This window comes from Piliocolobus tephrosceles, chromosome 20, assembly GCF_002776525.5.
Source record: "Piliocolobus tephrosceles isolate RC106 chromosome 20, ASM277652v3, whole genome shotgun sequence".
Lineage (NCBI taxonomy): Eukaryota > Metazoa > Chordata > Mammalia > Primates > Cercopithecidae > Piliocolobus > Piliocolobus tephrosceles.
This window is the reverse complement of record NC_045453.1, coordinates 2,481,433-2,499,705: the sequence shown is the minus strand read 5'-3', so window position 1 is coordinate 2,499,705 and position 18,273 is coordinate 2,481,433. Positions and strand designations below refer to the sequence as shown.

Genomic DNA, 18,273 nt, shown 5'->3' with positions numbered 1-18,273 from the left:
GGCTTTGTTCATTTCTTTTTCTTCTTTTTTCTTTTGGTTTCTCTTCTCGCTTCATTTCATTCATTTGATCCTCAATCGCTGATACTCTTTCTTCCAGTTGATCGAGTCGGTTACTGAAGCTTGTGCATTTGTCACGTATTTCTCGTGTCATGGTTTTCATCTCTGTCATTTCGTTTATGACCTTCTCTGCATTAATTAGTCTAGCTGTCAATTCTTCCACTCTTTTTTCAAGATTTTTAGTTTCTTTGCGCTGGGTACGTAATTCCTCCTTTAGCTCTGAGAGGTTTGATGGACTGAAGCCTTCTTCTCTCATCTCATCAAAATCATTCTCTGACCAGCTTTGATCCGTTGCTGGCGATGGGCTGTGCTCCTTTGCAGGAGGAGATGCGCTCTTATTTTTTGAATTTCCAGCTTTTCTGCCCTGCTTTTTCCCCATCTTTGTGGTTTTATCTGTCTCTGGTCTTTGATGATGGTGACGTACTGATGGGGTTTTGATATAGGTGTCCTTCCTGTTTGATAGTTTTCCTTCTGACAGTCAGGACCCTCAGCTATAGGTCTGTTGGAGATTGCTTGAGGTCCACTCCAGACCCTGTTTGCCTGGGTATCAGCAGCAGAGGTTGCAGAAGATAGAATATTGCTGAACAGCGAGTGCACCTGTCTGATTCTTGCTTTGGAAGCTTCCTCTCAGGGGTGTACTCCACCCTGTGAGGTGTGGGGTGTCAGACTGCCCCTAGTGGGGGATGTCTCCCAGTTAGGCTACTCAGGGGTCAGTGACCCACTTGAGCAGGCAGACTGCCCCTTCTCCGATCTCAACCTCCGTGTTGGGAGATCCACTGCTCTCTTCAAAGCTGTCAGACAGAGTCGTTCGCGTCTGGACAGGCCTCTGCTGCTTTAGCTGAGCCCTGTACAGAGACAGGCAGGTTTCCTTGAGCTGCTGTGAGCTCCACCCAGTTCGAGCTTCCCAGAGGCTTTATTTACCTACTTAAGCCTCAGCGATGGCGGGCGCCCCTCCCCCAGCCTCGCTGCTGCCTTGCAGTTAGATTGCCGCAGACTGCTGTGTTAGCAAGGAGGGAGGCTCCGTGGGCGGGGGACCCTCCCGGCCAGGTGTGGGATATAATCTCCGGTGTGCCAGTGTTACAGTGCAGTATTGGGGTGGGAGTTACCCGATTTTCCACGTGTTGTGTGTCTCAGTTCCCCTGGCTAGGAAAAGGGACTCCCTTCCCCCTTGCGCTTCCCAGGTGAGGCGATGCCTCGCCCTGCTTCAGCTCTCGCTGGTCGGGCTGCAGCAGCTGACCAGCACCGATTGTCCGGCACTCCCGAGTGAGATGACCCCAGTACCTCAGTTGAAAATGCAGAAATCACTGGTCTTCTGTGTCGCTCACGCTGGGAGATGGAGACTGAAGCTGTTCCTATTCGGCCATCTTGCTCCGCCCATCCTATGACTTCTTTAGACCACTGAGTTTTGAGCAGAAGTGTTGGGTATAATTTGTGGGCTGTGTGTTTAACTGCAAGAGCCTCTATGGATCAATTTCTCCCTTCCAGAGACCCACAAGGCTCTGATGGGGCCTGCTCCATTGCCTGGATGTGTGAATGACGGTTGCATGCAGAACTGCCAATACACACTGAATATGTAGCTTCCAGTGGAAATACAACATTGTTTTAAGCCCCTGGTAATTTTTCACCCATAGCACAATCACCTAAGTTACATAAGTTTCCTAATGCTGATGTGACAAATTACCAAAACTTAGTGTCTTAAAAGAAATGTAATATTTTATAGTTCTGGAGGATAGAAGTCCAAAATAGTGTTGCTGGGGTACAATTAAGAAGAAACGATGAAAGTCAAACACACAAAGATAGAGAATAAAACAGTGGTGACTAGGGATGAACTTGTGGGAGGTGATAGGGAGATCAAAAGATACAAAATTGCACTAAGTCTGACGAAGAAGTCCAGAGAATGAATGTGCAATCTGAGGACTCTAGTCAATAATGTTGTATTGAATTCAGTATTTTTGCTTAAAGAGCACATTTCAGGTGCTGTTGACATAAAACACATGCAGCATAACTATGGGAGATGATGGATGTGTCCATTTGCTTGACTTTAATAATCATTTCACTACGTATATGTATATGTATATATATATGTGTATGTATATGTATATGAAAACATCATGTTTTAAACCTTACATTTTGACAATTTTTAAAGCACTTTCAGCAGAGCTATGTGTCTTCTGGAGGCTCCGTGTTTTGCCTTTCCAAATTCTAGAGTTTTCTCACATTCCTTTCTCACAGTTACATCTTCACACCACTCTAACCTCTTGCTTGCATCTTCACATGCAAACATCCTGGAATACAAGGATGTTTCAATGTCCTTATCTAAGAATTACTTTCCTTCCTGCTTCTTGTAAGCACCCTTGTGATGTATTAGCTCCACCCTGATACTAGACCCAGATGTTAAAATCACTGTCTTAAAAATGCTGAGGTAAAGGAAACAATGGACCAAGAGTTAAAGGAATGTAAATATCTTAACAAAATGAGAACATAAAGAAAGAGAAATTATAGGAAGAAATCAAACAGAAACTTAAGAATTGAAAGTACAATAACTAAAAGTTCACTAGAGGGGTCCCCCAATGGGTCTAAGCAGGTGGAAGAATAATCAGAAAACTGGAAGATGGAATAATTGAAATTATTGAGACTGAAGTATGGGTGGAAAACGGAATAAAGTCTAGAGCACAGAATCTAAGGGAACTGTGAGACATTATCAAATGTATCAACATACACCTTACTAGAGTTCCAGGGAGAAAAAAGAGAAAGAGAGAAAGGAATAGAAGATTATTTGAAGACACAGTGGACAAAAATCTTCACAAACTTGATAAAATAGAGTAATCTACAAATTTAAGGCACAGAAGAAATGCAGGTTGAACTAAAAAATAAACTTAGAGACCCACACTAAGACACATTATAATCCACCTGTTGAAAACTAAAGTCAAAGAGAGAATCCTTAAGGCAGCAGGACAGAAGTGATTCCTTACATACAAGAGACCCTCAATAAGATTTTCAGCTGAACTCTTATACAAAGCACTGAAAGCCAGAAGATAGAGCAATTGTAAGTTCAAAATGTTAAAAGAGGAAAAACATACCAATCATGAATTGTTTACCTGGCAAAGTATCCTTCAAATATAAGGGAGAAATTAAGATATTCTCAGATAAACAAAAGCTAACAGAGTTCATGACCACTAAACCTTACCTACAGGAAATACTAAAGGGAGTGCTTCAGGTGGAAATGAAAGGATGCTGCATGGTAACTCAAAGTCCAGTTATGTGTACATTTTTAAAAAATCATGCATCAATATCCCATAAGCAAGCTGTGAGCACCCTGCCCAGGTGACCCGGTAACCAGTATTTTAAAGTTGGTCCCTGCCACAATTCCTCTTCTTGTCCTCCCCTACTGTGACCTAGTGACATTAAAACATTTTAGTAAAACCCATCATAGTTTTTACGTGTGTCCTCAGCCTTGACTGCCAGTAAAGGCACTTGCCCAGGAATCTCATCTCTCTTGCCTACTCAGCTGCTTGATTGAGCCTGCTCCTTGGGAGCTCCTCCCACACGGCTTCCTGCATGGCCTGCCCTACTTCCATCTCTAGGAACTGTGAGTATGCCTCTTCATATGAACTTTTCATGGCCATGTTAGAGTGATCCTCTAAGATTTAACCAGCAGGAATCACTCTAACATTTTCAATAGTAATGGCAATGAGGATGGGATCATTCTAAACTTGGGTGGAAAGTTCCTAGGGAATGCCTTTGACTCATCATGACTTACTGATTTGCTACTCTGACTGGCTCCACAATTTGAGAGGGCTTTTTACCCTGATGACTTTCTTGTACTATGCTATGTACAGCTTTATGTTGTCTTTTGGAGTGCTGCCATGGCTCTCCATCCTGAAGCAAGGATCCTGTTCCAATATCAATAATGACATCCACCTTTCTTCAAGAGCACAAGATGATATAATATTGGTAACACTTCTACAAAGAAGATTCATGTGATATGCATATTAATGTCACATAATCCAGCATCTGTAAGTTTTTTTTTGGGATGCCCATGGTAACATATTCTTAATTTACAAATTTTACTTACAAATTAAAATCAACAGGCACTCCTGTTAGTGTCTTTAAATGAATTAACAAACAAAAATATCTCTTCTCTGTAGAGACTTTGGCGATGTCTTTCATGCCTCTTGGAGTCTCTAGACCACTCATGATGGCTATATATTTCCTCAGGGCCCTGATGCAAAAATAATGCTCTTTGTGGCCTAGGCTATACTCCTTTAAAACAACCAACTGGTTACCTACTAGAATCTCCTGACTTGGAGTCCAGATTCAAGGATAATACTCTCCTGTTGCAATCATTAACCATAAATTGCTCCACAGGCTAGGCTCTGCTTATCTGAAACGACACCCATTGGAATTTAAACTTCCACTACAACACAAAATTAAAATCGCTGCCAGGTACAGTTGCGCACCTTTCTGTTGACAGTTGGCATTATTACTACTTGGTTTGTTGATGCAACAATCCTCAACCAAATACTAGCAAACTGAATTCAACAGCATATTAGAAAAATTATACAGCATGAGCAAGCGATATTTATTTCTGGAATACAAGGATGTTTCCATGCACAAATGACAAACAATGTAATATATCATATTTATAGAGGAAAGAGAAGAAACAGATGATTAACTCATTTGATACTGAAGACCATTTGACAAATTTGGAGATCTTTTTATGACAAAAACCATCAATGAAAGGAACATATGAAACTTCTATAAAATAATAAAAGTCATATATACATACTTTATTTTCACTTATTACTGTCTAATATACTATTTTATTTGCTTATTTATCATGTGTATCGGTTACTGTCATTCTCCCCAGTGGAGACAAGCAACAAAAGGGCACGTACTTTTTCTCTTTTATTCAACAACGTTCTTTGTTAGGTCCTGGCACATAGTGGATATTCATTAAATATGTGTGTAATGTGTGGATTGCTTAGTGGAACACTTTCCAAGGAGACTAAATATTGTATTTTAAGTGAATTGCTTTCATGAAATTTGCCAGAAAATGTGTTCCCCATGTGGGTGAATTGGTGAAAAAAAAAAATCAACTTGTATACATGCGGAAATCAGAAGAGTCAAGGAGAAGAAAACCACCTAAATGTGAGGTGCATTCTGAACCTTCGTGAAATTAATGAAAAAAGGAATGCTGGCTCTTTGACCCAGGGTTCTGTTTGAGGAGCTTTTATTTAGTGCCTATGATGCACCAGGCTTTTCTGTGGAGACAGTGTCTAACACAGGGGAAGGAAGGAGACTGCCTCAATTCAGACATGGAATCTGGCTCCAATTCTGTCATTATCTGGCCCTGTGACCATGAACAAGGCCCCTGATATGTCTTGGCTTCAGTATCCCATCTGTAAAGGGGGTTGGGCTAGATGGTCTGAAGATCCTTTCTGTGCTGATGTTCCAGAATTCAGAATTAGGATGTGGCTCTTGGGCTTCTGGCAGGAAACCCCAAAAACGCATTGTTTCTGCCTTATATGGAGAACCCCTAAGTCACTCAGTTGTGGGACCTCTTTCCTGAGCTGAGGGACATTCTGAGATGATGCAGCTCTGCTCAGAGCCCATGGTGGCTGTGTGACTCAGTCCCCAAATCACATAAGAGTTTCCCAAATGGATCCACAGCAAATGCCAAACTTATTGGCATCTCCTCCCACCAGGCCATCAGATTCAGCAGTGAATGTGCCTGCCAGGAATCTTCCCCTTGTGATGTTTCCGAAGATTAAATAAAGAAATACACGATTTACACTCTCCATGCCCTGGATAGATTTCTCCTCATTAGAAGGGAAGAGAATGTAAGCTTGGTGGGGAAGAGCTTTAGGCTTTTTCATTCACTGCTGTTTGCACAGCATCCAGGGCAGAGCCTAGTGCACAGTGGGGTCTCAGTGAGTGCCTGCTGCATAAAGAGGAGACCCGGCCATCCTGAGGGGGAAGCCTTCTCTGGAGGCAGAAGGCAAGGTCCAGACCTGTGCCTGGGCAAGTCACTCAGTCTGTCAGTTCCCTCATCTGTGGAACCAAAGGGCTGGGTCAGCTTTGCAAACACAAGAGCTGTAGAGCCACAGACTGGGGATGCTGTCTTTTCCATCAAATATAAGCCGTGAACCCTCGAGCGACTACCATGACATCTCCAAGCCTCAACTCATGTGATCTGGAGAAGGGGTGACATCAGATCATGAAAATGAGCACCAACCACCACACCTGATTGTTGCTCCAAGAATGGATCATGTAATTATTGACTTAATGTCACACCAGAGGACGAAGGAGGCCCACACTGTACTCACCACGCACAGACAGCTCAGTGCCTGCTCCAGACTTCAACTCCACGTCAGGGTTCCCTTTCCTGAACTTCACACAGTAGTAGGTGCCGGCATCTGCTGGGGTGATGTTACTGATGCGGATGGAAAAGTCCATGTTGTTTCTCTTTGTGGGGTCTAAAACAATTGTTACCCGGGGGAAGTGGCCTTCTTTCTGATTGTAGATTAATTCGCGGCCTGGTCCAGCTCCTCTGAACCACTGGATGGGCCCCACAGGGATCAGGGAGGTCACAGTGCAGTTCAGAGTGGCTGACTCTCCAGCTGCAACTGATACGGACTTCTTAGGCTGAATCACCTGCAGCTCCTCCTCAACCACCACTCCTGGAAAGGAGCACAAATGAGTCATTTTTTCATCCTTACGTGATCCCGTGTGTTTCCTCAAGTGTTTATCAGTGACTTTCGTAGATAGGGTGCACACCAAGAGTAGGCCTTGAGCTCAGCACACAGGGTGTATCATATCATTTAATCACAAGCCTGTAACATAAGACTGTATTACATTTGAGGACATGGAAGCACAGAGAGGTTCGATTTCAAGGTAGTGCTTTGGATTGAGGACCTGAGTGGAGCTCCTGAGCCCTCTTTGGAAGTGTCATGCTTTGGCAAATACATGATCCTCCACTCTCTGGCCACGTGGAGTGTTGCACTTTCTGGACCATTGCATTGATCATACAAGGCCATATGACTTCTTTAGTCCATTGAGTTGTGAGCAGAAGTGATGGATATAATTTGTGGGCTGTATATTCAACTGCAAGAGCACCTATGGATTAACCTTTGCCTTCCATAGAGACCCACAAGTCTTTGACAGTGTTTGCTCCATCAGCCTGAATGCATGAATGACCATAGCCTGCAGAATCCTCACCCACACTGAACATTCAGCTTAAAATATAAACACAACATTGTTTTAAGCCTCCAGGGATTGCTCACCCATAGCTTAATCACATTGCGTTAATTTCGTAATGCTAATGTGACAAGTTATCAAAATTTAGTGTCTTAAAACAAAAGAAATTTATCATATTATAGTTCCAGGGGTCAGGAGTCCAAAATGGTGCTACTGGGGTACAACCAAGAAATTATGACGAAAGAAAAATACACAAAGGTAGAGAATAAAACAGTGATGATTAGGGGTGAAGTAGTGGGAGGTGATGGGGAGATGTAGGTCAAAAAATACAAAGTTGCAGATAGGTGGATAAAGAAGTCCAGAAAAAGAAGGTACAGTATGAGGCCTCCAATTAAAAATGTTCTGTTGAATTCAGTATTTTTGTTAAAAGCATATTTTATGTGCTCTTGACATACACACACGTGTAGGGTAACTATGGGAGATTCTGGGTGTGTCCATTTGCTTCACTAAATACACTTACATGAAAGCATCATGTTTTATGCTTTACATACACACATTTTTTAAAAAGCTGTCAGTAAAGCTATGTGTCTTCTGGAGGCTCTGTTTTTTGCCTTTCCAAATTCTAGAGGCTGCCCATGTTCCTTTCTCACACTTACATCTTCCCATCACTCTGATCTCTTGCTTGCATCCTCACATGTCCTTCTCTAGGCATTAATCTCCTTCCTCCTTCTTGTAAGGACCGTTCTTACATATTATGTCTACCCTGATGCTAGACCCAGATGTTAAAACCACTGTCTTAAAAATATTTGAAGTGGGGTTGGGCACGGTGGCTCACGCCTGTAATCCCAGCACTTTGGGGTAATCCCAGCACTTTGGGATATCGGGGCGGGCAGACCACCTGAAGTTGGGAGTTCAAGACCAGCCTGAACAACATGGAGAAACCCCCATTTCGACGAAATACAAAATTAGTAGGCATGGTGGCTCATGTCTGTAATCCCAGCTACTGGAGAGGCTGAGGCAGGAGAATCGCTTGAACCTGGGAGGTGGAGGTTGTGGCGAGCAGAGATCACGCCATTGCACTCCAGACTGGGCAGCAAGAGCAAAACTCCATCTCAAAAAACAAAACAAAAAACAAAAAAATCCGTCTCTACAAAAAATAAAAAATAAAAAAAATTAGCCCGGTGTGGTGGCGGGCGCCTGTAGTCCCAGCTACTCGGGAGACTGAGGCAGGAGAATGGCGTGAACCCGGGAGGCGGAGCTTGCTGTGAGCCGACACCGCGCCACTGCACTCTGGCCTGGGTGACAGAGCAAGACTCAGTCCCCCCTCCACCCCTGCCAAAAAAAAAAAAAAAAAAAAAAAACACTTTGAAGTGGTAAAGGAAACAATGGACAAAAGACTAAAATCATAGGATGACACATGCATTAACAAAATCAGATAATCAAGAGATAAAAATTATAAAAACAAATCAAATGGAAACTTAGGAGTTGAAACTACAACAAATAAAGTTCACTAGGGGGATTCCACAACAGGTGTGAGTTGGTAGAAAAAAATCAGAAAACTGGAAGATGGGATAATTGAAATTATTGATACTGAGGTATGGATGAAAAGAAAAAGAGAATAGAATCTAAGGGAATTGTGGGTGCCTGACACCCCAGCGACGGGGCTCCCAGTAGCCGGGGGGGGAGGCGGGGGTGGCTCCCAGTAGCCAGGGGGGCGAGTGGAGGGTGGCTACTGGGAACCCGATAGGGGGACGTGCCTCACACCCCGGCGATGTGGCTCTTAGTCACTACATCGCGGGGGGTGCCTCACCGATATCACAGAGTGTGTGTTCACCTCCTGCCGTATGGGGAGTAATACCATCTTCTCCCCTTCCGGATATCAGGAAGAGTAGCACAAGGGGTTGTACAGTGTCTGCGATACTGGGAGTAATATCAAGCTCTCGGCCTTGGAATATGAAGAAGAATGTCACAGGGTGGATGTACACCCTCTGCCATATTGCGAATCATATCAGCCTCTCCCCTCCATGGATATGAGGAACAATATCCCAGGCTGGGTGTACGCCTCCTGCTGTACAGAGTGTAATATCATCGTCTCCCCCCCAGGATATTAATTACACTATCACAGGGTGGGTGAACACAGCCTGCGAATTATTATCATCCTCTCCCCCTCTGGATACTAGGAACAATATCACAGAAGAGCTGTACCCTCCCTGCGATATTGGGAGTAATAGCATAGGCTTCTTCCGGGAATATTAGGAGCAATATTACCAGTGGCTGTCCATTCATTGCTGTGTTTGGAGTCATGTCATACTCTACCCCCCTTTATATTAGGATCGTCACGGGGTGAATGTGCACCTACTGCGATGTTAAAACTAAAATCATGCTCTCTGTCCCTGGATATTGGGAAGAGTATCACAGGTAGGTGTACACTCCCTGTGGTATTAGGAGTAATAATATGATTATTAAACATCAATGATCGATTTTAATAATTATCAATGATACTAATAATTAATAGGATACCATTATTAATTATGGATAATTATTTTACATACATGATTATGCATGCTTTAAATTAATTATTAATATTAATGTCATTTAACAACATTATTAGTCCCTAATGCTAATTATTATTTTATTACCAGCCTCACTTTGTATTGATTTAAGTAACATAAATTGCTGATATCATTATTTTATTATTAATAGCGATATTACTATTAATTATTATTACAAATCATTAACATTTTAAACCAGTATTAATTTTTACTATCTTTATTATGATCATTAATATCTACAATTAGTATTAATTATTATATTTATTAATATTAACAATTAATAGACTTGTTCCTGATATCTACCGGGGAGAGAATGATATTAAGTTATATATCACAGAAGGTGTACACGCCCCCAGTGATATTGTTTCGAATTTCCACTTGGGAGAAGAGGATATGACACCCAGGGAGTAGAAACACAGGGAGTAGTTTCACAGGGAGTAGAAACACTCCTGGGATACTGTTCTTAATATTCAGGGAGGAAGAGGATGATATGACTCCTAATACAGAGGGGTGTACACCCTCTGAGGGTGTGCACACTGGGGGTGCACAGCCGTCTGTGAAAGAGCTCATAATTTCCAGAGGGGGAGATGATATTACTCAGAATATCAGAAACAGGCTGTGAGTCCACCATGGCTCCCAGTAGCCAGGGGGGTGAGGCGGAGGTGGCTCCCAGTAGCAAGGGGGGTGAGGGGGGGTGGCAATAATTAATTCTATGTTTACTTCCTCGCGTTTTCTAATATTTCTGCTAGTAGCATAACATGAGGAAAAGAATGAACTCTGGAGCTGGTCGACCTGGACGTGAATTCCAGCTGCTCCACTGACTGAGGTAGAAGACAATGAATGGAGAAGTTCTTCCCTCTCCTTGACTCCTTGTTTGCAAATAGGGGATAATAGTTGTAGCTTTCACACAGGGATGTTGTGAGGATTAGTGGAATTAAAACAGGCAAAATCCTAATAACTGTGTCTGCATGGTAGGAAGAGCTCAATTGTTAAACTCTTACTGCTATCATTTGGGTACAGTGTATGTGTGAGAAAAATAATTAGAAAAGTGAGACTACTGCCCTCTAGGGCCTGTGAGGTGACATCAAAGAAGGGCCCAGTGGGAAACTGAGAGGCTGCTGTGCCCAGCCCTGTGGTTCTGGGGTCAGCTCCATGGCCTGAGAAGCCATCAGGACAGGTAACTTGCCTGGGAGCTGTGAGCAGGGCTCTCCCAGGCTGCACCAGGAAAGGCCCTCCAATCCTGCCTGTCTTGGGGAAGGGGAAAGAAATTATCCACGGGAAAGTTAAGAGAACCAAGGGAGGTTGTAGCACCTGTTATGGGCTGAATGTGCCCCCCAAAATGCACGTGTTGAAGCTCTAATCCTCTGAATGTTACAGTTTGGGAGACAGGGTCTTCAAGAAGTAATTTAGTTAAATGAGGTCATTGGGGTGGGCCTTAATCCAACATGATTGATATTCTCATAAGAAGAGGAGATGAGGACACAGACACACACAGAGGAAGACCATGTGTTAAGACAGAGAGAGAAAATGGCCCTCTACAATCCAAGGAGAAATTAACCTCAGTAGGTTTAGTTAGTAGAAACTAATCTCAGTGGAAACTAACCCTGCTGACACCTTGATCTTGGACTACAGCCTCCCTAACTGCAAGGAAGTAAATGTCTGTAGTTTTAGCTGCCCAGCAGGCAGGTCTTTGTCATGGAAGCCCTAGGAAAGGAATATAGGACCCAGTAAGCAGCAAATGTGGAACTTCTTAAAGAGGAAGAGGTCACAGAGAAATGGGTGGTAAGAATCAGGTCACAGGGGAGGGAGGAGCATGGGGGAACAGAGGACAAAGTAAGGAGCACCCTTAGGTAGGACGGTGGCTGAACATTCCCAGGACACACTGCACCACTGGCCATCTCAAGTGAGCACCATTACAGACTTCACATCCTCAGTTTAGTGAAGAGAGAAGGCTGGGCCTGGAGCCACATAACCCTGTTAGGCTGTCTCTGAGCTCATTCAGTGGCCTTGGGCATGTCATTTGGCCCTAGGGCCTCAGCACTGGTAAGGATTTAAATAATAATTCTTCTCTGCTTTGTCAGTTGAAATACTATCAAAATGTAAGTAATTGTTGTAGTGGTGGTTGAATCATCCTGTGGTTCAATGCCTCTGGTAGCCAGCTGCAGATGCACAGAGAAAGCACTCAGCTCCTTGATTTTCTGCTCTCAGTCAAGGCCTAATCCTTGGCCTTTCTTGGCAGCCCTTGTCATTGTCTGGAATCCCTGGAAGTCCAGGGGCAGGCCATGTCTCAGTGGGCAGGGAAAAAGATTTTAACCCAAGGCAGTGCTCACCTGTGAGTGCCCCCAGCAGTAGCGTCATCAGCAGGAAACGACCAGGAAGGTGGGACCAGGAGGCTGGGACAGGCATTCTGGAGACCTTAAGAGCCTGCTCTGTCCAAACGTCTGTGCTGAGAAGATCGCAGACTCTGCTCTGAGGAGACAAGACAAGCCCTACCTCCCTGAGTTCAAGAGGAAGTGGCTGTGATGGAGTGAGGCAGAAACCTGCTTCTGGATTGTGAAATAGAAGTCAGGCACAGCAAGCAGCTACAATGCAAGCAGTTACTCACGCTCCATTTCAGGAGAATCAGACAGGCTTAGCAGAAATAATGCTTCCTTCCCACCTGAGGTCTGATTTCCTTCCACATGACTCCTAACCCCATCTCTATGTCTTCTTGGTGATTTGCCATTTGGGGCTGTTAAGCCAAGAAGGACTTGTAGTTATGAAATGTTTCCTAAACTCTCCATCTCAAGACCCCAGGATGTGGTTGGCTTGTGGTCTCATTCTGCACTAGCCTCAACCAAGTACTACTCATTTGGGGACAGGAGGAGGGATCACAGGACCTGCTCAGTATTGGAGAGGAACCAGGTCTGCTCTTGAAATGGTTCCCTATTCCAAACCTTTATCAATATAACTGGCAAAACTTCACCCAAATTCAGTCTCAGGTGGCTCTTAGCACTTTCATGTGCCTGCACCTAGAGGAAGGAATTATTTCCTGGCTTCTTCCAGGAGAGGAAGTGGGCTTAGGGTAATAAGGGTCTGTTTTGTGGGGTGAGGTAGGGATTATGGGTTATGGAGAGGGTATAGGCTTATTATGGGGGAGAATATGGAGGGCAGATTCCTGGGGCAGTCACATCAATTTCAATACTCTTTGCTCTGTACACAGAACACCTATTCCATTCATCACTGTGTTCAGATGGGAACTGAGGAGGGCGGGAGAATAAATACCCGGGCTAAGAAGATGTGTTAAGGAGTTGGGGAAGTTACTGGGCCTTCCTAGGTTCAGTTTTGCCTTCTAACCTTGGGATAATAAGTCTCACTGCCATGTTTTGGTGAACATCAAAAGAGATAATGACTATACATTCCTGAGATTCAGTAGGTTATTATTGATACTCATGGTGCCAGGTGAAGAGGGAACTGAAATATTGCTTTTAAATGCATTCCTACTGCATGCTGAGTTTCCCACCAGTGGCCTTCTCCCAGCTTCCCAGGACTTCTGGGACCCAGCTTATGTGGTGTACTTGGTCTACCCCTGCCACTCTGAGATCAATCACTCCCTGTGGATCCTCTTCACCCTGCTTCTTGTCCCTCTGTAGATGAATTCCTTTTCTTACAATCTCCAGCTGCGTGACTTTCAGCAAGACACTTGACTTCTCTAAGCCCTAACTTAATTACATGTAAATGGAAGTTATAACATGCACCTTGTAGTGATATGGTAAGAGTAATATAAACCATACAGAAGGCTTGATTCATATTTAATTATAACCAAAAAATTGTGGCTATAATTACATTTGTGTACAGGAAGACTTCACTGCTTCCCTGATATGCTTGTGCTTCAGAAAAACTTCCTTGGTAGGAGAAATGGTTTCTCCTGCATCATCTATGACTAAGAAAGACCTGTCTGCAAGCCTCTCTTTCCCATGCTGGGCTTGTAATCCTTCACCTATCATGAGTAATTGTCAAATGAAATTGTAAAAGTCATCACATTTCCACCCAAATTTCTGTTCCAATGTGGCAGATGCACAGAGGGTGAAATCATCACCTCCTTCTCCACAATCACAGAAATGAATATAAAAATGATAGAATCATGTTAACCGATGCCAAATTACACTTTAAAACAAGAAACTAGTCTCTAGATGACATGAAGGGTAGTAGCTGCCGTGTTTATTGTAGATGTCCTGTGCTCCAGATATTGTGCCAAGCATTTTATATCAGTTACCTTATTAATTCATCAGTCTGGTCCCAGGAAATTAGCACTACCATTAACCTTTTTTTACAGGTGAGGAAACTTGAGGCACGCAGGCAATAATAAATTTATTCAACATCACCCAGCTTTTAGAACTAGGGCACAGGTTGTCACACTCCATGGCCTTCACTTTTAACAGTTCAAACTTCCTCCTTTAGCTCAGAAAAGTTTGATCGTCTGGAACCTTCTTCTCTCAACACGTCAAAGTCATTCTCCGTCCAGCTTTGTTCTGTTGCTGGCGAGGAGCTGTGTTCCTTTGAAGGGAGAGAATGGTGATTATTAAGAAGTCAGGAAACAACAGGTGCTGGAGAGGATGTGGAGAAATAGGAACACTTTTACACTGTTGGTGGGACTGTAAACTAGTTCAGCCATTGTGGAAAACAGTGTGGCGATTCCTCAAGCATCTAGAACTAGAAATACCATTTGACCCAGCCATCCCATTACTGGGTATATACCCAAAGGATTATAAATCATGCTGCTATAAAGACACATACACATGTATGTTTATTGTGGCAGTAATTACAATCACAAAGACTTGGAACCAACCCAAATGTCCATCAGTGACAGACTGGATTAAGAAAATGTGGCACATATACACCATGGAATACTATGCAGCCATAAAAAAGGATGAGTTCATGTCCTTTGTAGGGACATGGATACAGCTGGAAACCATCATTCTCAGCAAACTATCGCAAGAACAGAAAACCAAACACCGCATGTTCTCACTCATAGGTGGGAATTGAACAATGAGAACACTTGGACACAGGAAGGGGAACATCACACACCAAGGCCTGTCATGGGGTCGGGGGAGGGGAGAGGGATAGTATTAGGAGATATACCTAATGACGAGTTAATGGGTGCAGCACACCAACACGGCACATGTATACATATGTAACAAACCACGTTGTGCACATGTACCCTAGAACTTAAAGTATAATAAAAATTAAAAAAAAAAAACAAACTAATGACAATAGGTATAAATATAGCAATGTCAAAAGCTATAACACAAAATAGTTTGAAAATGTTGCAATAGAAATACTATCTTAAGAAGTATAGTTTACGGTAAAAAGCACAAATGGTTGAAAGAGAAATGTTTCCTTTTATGAAAGTAATAGCTAACCTGAAAGATTAGTCACAAAATATTATGCCTTCAAAAATTATAATTTGAAATATCTGACTCAAATATTGATAGAATAGTTTCCATACTTTGGCAGAATCTCTACTTAAAGCAGCAAGATGACTTCCTGTGAACTCCAATCCTTCATTGAAGATCTATTAGATGCATAGATACAATTTGAGTGAAAAATGTTGTGGAAATCATGTGGAGAATTGAATTTCAAATTTAGGTTGACTTTGTGCAGTACAGATACAGCCTGAATTTTTGAGAAAACCAGGAGCCTGGGGAACCATGAACTAAAATTCTCTTTCTGCCAAGTTTAGCCCTGCACTCATGACACAAGGTGCAGATAATGAGATAAGGCTGTGGGACAAGTGAGGAGTTGGTGGATGTTTGAGAAGAGCAAAGGTTAAGCTTGTGGGCTTAGGAATCAGAACTTCTAGATTTGAATTTAGTTCTATCAGTTCTAGCTGTGTGACCTCAGGGAACCTGTTTAACATCTCTGCTTCTTGAGTTCTCTCAAATATAAACTGGAAATAATAATCATATCAACTTCAGAGGTTTGCTATGGTGATAAAATGGATTAACATATGCAAATTCCTTAATAATTGCTGACTGTCCTCCAAAAGTTAGATGTTATAGTTATTAGGTGGTGTTTTTGTAATACCTTTAAAAAACAGACTCTCTGTCCTAGAGGATTTATGATGCAGTTGCAACAACCCTGGCCAATGGCTGGGGGGTGTGCAGGTACCACCACATGATGAGTGTGGGTCATGTGTCCAGTCCTATAGTCACGAAGTCATTACTAGCACCAGGGTTATGGTACAAGCATGGCCTCGGAAAATCACTATGACTAGGGAAAGGCACATCCCGGTAAGAGTCTGCACAGATGCTCATGGAAAAGGTGTTCCAAATCTTGTCTCCTGTTGGGATGGGAGAGAAGAAAATGTTCCCAAATGGAAATCTATAGAAACGGGTGAGATGGGCTGAGAGGGTGAGGAGACATTACATATAAATACACCTTGGTAGAACAGGCTGCACTCACCTGTGAGTCCCAATAGCATAAAGAGGCAAGGGTTGTCCAGGTGGGCTGGAAGACAGCTATAGCCATTGCCTGCTCTGTTCAAAGGTTTATCATAGGGAGACCCCAGCCTCTAAGCCCTGCAGGAAAGGAGAAGCCCCACCTGCCATGATATCTGAGGAGAGAATTTGCCGTGGAAGGAAAAGGCCACGAGACTGGCACAGCCTCATAGTAAAAGAGGAAGCAGGCACAGTTGCCACCCCTGGGAAGTTGCTGATATCCACTTTGGGGTTCCCACGCCTGGGAGTCTTGGACAGTAGTGGAGAGAGTTTGACTGCTCTGGGCCTGCTCTCTGTCCCAGAGGCACTCCCTTCATGCCAGGGTTCCCAAGACCCTTCCTCATTGGACAGCCCTGATCCATGGGGCCCTGTAGCTAAGGACTGAGTTTGGATCTTCAGAGGCTGAAATTCTGGGTGTGGAAAGTTTGAGGTCTTGTTATTGTAGTAGCCTTTAAGGATGGAACCAAAACTCCTGGATGACCCCTGCAAAAAGTCCCTAGAGCCAATATCAAGTAACAAGATGAGCAAATAAGAAATAACACCTCTTCTTAGGTCTGTCAGAGAAATGAGATCACAGAACAGACCACTGTCTCCAACACTGGAAGTTAGACAAAATGATATAGATAATTACACCTTCCTGAAGCCAAAACCTCCACGGGAACCAGTGCCAGGGTAGGAAAACCTGCACTGTAATTGAAGAATTGCTAGAGACTTGGCGTGGGCCAGTCTGAGAAACAGATTCCAGGAGGACCCAGTCACAGGGAACTCCAACACTGTTGTGAGTTTTACCTCCAGGAGCTTGATTAGGTCCTCAGAGTGAATATGAGAGAAATATTCACTTATGCTCCCTGTGGGGTGGGGAGGGGAAAGTGAACCATTTTGAAATACACCAGAGTGTTCTTTCTTCTTACCAAGCCCAGCTCTCAGGAGAAACTATTTTACCAGAGCCTAATCTGCTGGACTTTGATCAGAGCCTAGCCTACCTGGGGAAGGCAAGCACCCAACTCCAGTCCCCTCTAGCCATCCTGTCTCACCATAGGGGGAAAAACTGAGAGGCACTTGTGAAGTCCACAGGCCAGGGGCACAGGCTCACACAAGACTGCAACCTCATGTAACTGGTGATGAGCCTGCGTGACATTTTCGGGAAACAAGTAATTGAAAGACAGATTGGACAACCACAGTGAAAATGCAGTGAATAAATGAGCAGTGAAAATGCTGGAGGTAAGGTTCAAATTGAATGTCAGTGGCATTATAGAAGCATAAATAGCTGGTGGAGGCAATGTAGATCCTGGCAGTGTTTGAGAAGCTTCAGATAGGCAGCCTGCAGGACTTAGAGAAGGTGAATTTAACAGATATGGGATGGGGTGCTGACAAATAGGGTGAAGGTGTCCCCGAGGATGTGACAACAGCAAAAATCTTCACGTGAAAGAAACTTTTGCAGAGATTTCACCACACTGAAAATGCAAATGCTAAGGTGCTAGAAACAAATCCAAACTTAGAGAGGAAGGTGATAAAACACCCAGGTAGAAAGGATGCTTGCTCCATATCAGAAGTGTACAAGAAGGAGGTAAGCACTCTTTCAACTACTCTTGAAACATTTTTACAAAGAAATAAAATACTTGAACGCTCGATGTTTCCAATGTTTTGAATTACGGTGTACTAATAAATATTCATTTATTATTTTTTATTGCCTTCTACATTTGTAACTGACAGTATGAGAGTTTCCGATATTTTGACAAAAAATTGTAAAGGTCACAAAATGATCACTGTTTTTCTGATTGGATGTGGAGATTGATTTCCTGGGTTTCTGGATGCACAGTCATTCTTGCAATCCTGCACTGCCATGAAAAGTTAGGGCTGCCTGTATTCGGTATAATGCTTATGGTAATAAATGCTAAATAAAAATTAATCAGGATAAGAGAAATTAAAATGTCGGGGTAGACGGGAGAATTGATATTATGTACAGGGTGGTTTGCAAAAGGTGC

At 43.2% G+C, this 18,273-nt stretch overlaps 1 protein-coding gene across 1 annotated transcript in view; it reads right to left on the bottom strand.

The window, feature by feature from the left end:
- Positions 1-18,273, bottom strand: part of LOC111548097 (signal-regulatory protein gamma) — a 113,757-nt gene that overhangs the window by 41,662 nt on the left and 53,822 nt on the right. The gene's annotated exons all lie outside the window — the stretch shown is intronic.